This window comes from Solanum tuberosum, unplaced genomic scaffold (genome assembly GCF_000226075.1).
Source record: "Solanum tuberosum cultivar DM 1-3 516 R44 unplaced genomic scaffold, SolTub_3.0 scf00101, whole genome shotgun sequence".
NCBI lineage: Eukaryota > Viridiplantae > Streptophyta > Magnoliopsida > Solanales > Solanaceae > Solanum > Solanum tuberosum.
The window spans coordinates 892,940-896,249 of record NW_006239029.1 but is presented as its reverse complement, the minus strand read 5'-3'; the positions used below and the strand labels follow the sequence as shown (position 1 = coordinate 896,249).

General features: G+C 36.0%; 1 protein-coding gene across 1 annotated transcript in view; it reads right to left on the bottom strand.

Moving 5' to 3' along the window:
• Nucleotides 1–3,310, bottom strand: part of LOC102582868 (vacuolar protein sorting-associated protein 41 homolog) — a 17,056-nt gene that overhangs the window by 9,683 nt on the left and 4,063 nt on the right. The gene's annotated exons all lie outside the window — the stretch shown is intronic.

Sequence of the window (3,310 nt, the reverse complement as noted above, 5' to 3'; positions counted from 1 at the left end):
GTATACTTGTGATAGCTGAGGTGATTACATATCATATTGATAATTGATTGAGATGCACCATCCCTTTATTGAAATCATATTGTGCACATGCATTGACATGAGATTGGGTATGAGTAAAGGCCTAACACGTGGAGATCGTCCATGTTGAGATCAAGTATGATTATAATTTGGGCACGTGGAGATTGTCCGTGCGAGGAATTGATTATGATTATAAGTTGGGCACGTGGAGATCATCCGTGCTGGGGATTGTTTGATTTTATGATAGTGCGTTGAGATCGTCCGCACAGATACGTGGAGATCGTCCGTGTCGGTATATGGACCTCGCGAGTCCCCCATGGGTCATGAACTCTCGATGTATTTCAGAGGAGTATCATGTATATACGGTTGAGAGAGTACTTGGTATTCTGAGGCATTCATTCATGGTGTCATATTGCATTGCATCCCATGACATCCTTCATTCTGATGATTTGTGTTTTTTGGTGGTTGGAAAATACTTGATATTTGATTACCTCTATTGATGAACTTAATCTTGTGTGTTGCTGATATTGTGAGTGCCCTTTTTGTGGAAGTTGTGATTGATGAATATTGAGTTTATTGTTGAGGATATGTAATTGGTTAAAGTGATTGTTGTTGAGTTGGGTGCTACGTACACTGTGAACTGTTAGGTTTGGCTGGTTTATGTAGGTTGTAGTTGTGGATGTTTGGTTTGTGTGTAAGGAGTACCCGTATTTTATTCCCTTAGCTTGTGTTTAGAACTTTACTTGTTGAGTACTGTGTGGTTGGTACTCACCCCTTGCTTCTACATTTTTGTAGGTTATTAGCCCGGACCTTTGTGATATTTTCTCTTCTCCTTATCTGAGGCTTCTTATGGAGGTTTGTGAGGTAGTTATTGGTCATTTCAGCGGACCTTCTTACTCCTATTTATGATCTTGTTCTATTCTAGAAACAATGTCATTTGAGACTTGTGTTTTTCTTTTGAATCAATTGTAATACTTTTAGAGGCTTATACACGTGACAACCAGGTTTTGGGGGTTTAATTAAGTTGACCTTGTTTTCCGCAGTATTTTATAGTATTAGACTTTTATTCACGTTTTACTTCTGCATTCACTGTATTAGTTGGGTTTTAGGCTAACTTGTCTTGATGGGATAAGACGAGTGTCATCACGTCCATTTTTGGGTCGTGACAACAGGCAACCAAATCTAAAACAGTTCATCTGTTAGAGAGCTACAACTTGTTTGGGATTGACGCGTAGTTGCTGCTGTTGTTAGGAAGCTACAAGGAACATGGCAGTTTGAGATGGCCAAAACTGACAAGGCTAGGCAGTAAAAGTGAGAATTAAATACATTCGCTATTTAATTTTGAACTTATAGCCCCTCTACTTATAACTGAAGCACATAACTCTCTCAATTTATGCATCATTAAAGCATTAAAACAAATTATCCAAATAAATGGAAGCACACAAACACAAACCCCTCACTAATTGCATAAGACTAAATTAGTGTTCTTACCAGATGACCTCCTTGCCAGCCCTACTGCCCCCTTAAGATAACATTCTTTATATCTTTGGTGCTCCTAGTAGTTCTGATTTTATTTTTTTCAGCCTCAAAAAAAAATCAGAACTACTAGGAAATGTTGTCCTCTTCATAAGAACAAGAATTGGCAGCTTTGGTAGAAATGTCAACCAAGTCCATAAATGGAATAGAGCTTTGAGAATGTACCAAAAGTTGAGGAAGGTCATGCAACACAAAACATCTGGAGCAGCGTACAAATTTTAACCCAAAACTTTACAAGGACACAAAGACATGTAGTGGTCGATGAGAAAAGATTTTTTTTTCCTTTCTTCTAAAACTTAAAGAAAAAAGTACATTAATAAAGAAAATAACTAAAACCAACAGTGGAATATAGAAGGCAAGAACTCAACAATCTCATAACTATGTCAATCAACAAATGGACTTGATGCATCACATAGACGTGAAAATTGTACCAAAACAAGGTTTCAGCGACATAATATAGGTAGCCGAAAGACCTTGTGAATCAAGCATAGAGAGGAATCTGATAATTATGCAATTACTTAGACCTCACTAAAGAACTTCTCTATTGAGTTTTAGGTAACAGAGATTTCTGATTATGTCTCCTACTTCACGAAAACACTATCTCCCCCTATTCTCCTCTTCTTCTTGCCCACAACGGCCATCACAGGCTCAGTTTCTCAAGTGGTTCTTAATCCTAGTTGATAACATCAAATATGGTCAAAAAATTCAACGCTGAAGGAAATTCTTCTTTTTTTTCCCTTGATAACGGTGGTGTTGGGATCAGAGATTGTGCACTCTAGAATCTCGACTATTCTATAGGGTACCTGCTAGCGCTCACCAGCACTGGTATCAAGTAAGAGACTGTTTGAATGGACATATAAGTTGCTTTTAAGTTCTTTTGAACTGTTTGGAGTGTTCAGCAAAATTCAAAGTAGCTTTTAACTTAAGTGTTTTTAAACCAAAAGCAAATACGTTGGGTTGTCCAACTTATTGCTTTTGACTTATTTTAGCTTAATAATTGTTTTGCTTTAATTAATTTGTTAACTTTTTCATCATAAAAAATTATTTTTATCCAATATAAATCATGTTCCCACACCTAAAAAGTGTTTTTCAACACTTGGAGCTTAAATTCAGCCAATCCAAACAGGCTCTAACTCTGCCATCAAGATTTAGGCCGACGGAAAGATCACCTAGGATTTTTTTTCTGCTGGAACTTGAGCCCTGGTATCCAAGATTGTGCATCCACTTTCATTGATCAGTAGGTCACACTTCAGGGTGAAACAAGAAAGGAAATTCTAAGGGCATAATAGCATCAAAAGACTTCATTCAACAGTCTTGATCATTATGATGAGTTAATAACTTTGATGGTCACTTAATTATTAAGTCTTTTCACAGAAAGTCACTCAACTTTCATTTTCAACTCAAAAGTCACTCAACTATGCCTTTTTTGCACAGAAAGTCACTCAACCTATTAAATTATTTTTTTCATTAAAATTTGCTGACATGAAATTTTAATTATTAAGAAAAATTTTAAGAACCAAATATATATCCATTTAAACCATTTAATGACCCGCCCCATTTAACCCGACCCACTAAACATATAATATTGAACATTTTATTTTACCATTAATTCCCTAAATCAATCTCTCTTGTCCTAATCTTGTTTATAATATTGAGCTAAGGGAACGTTTTATTTTACCATGAACAATAAGTGGATGCTGCTGTTCGGCAAAAACAAAGAAATCGAAAATTGACTGTAAAACAACAAAATATATAA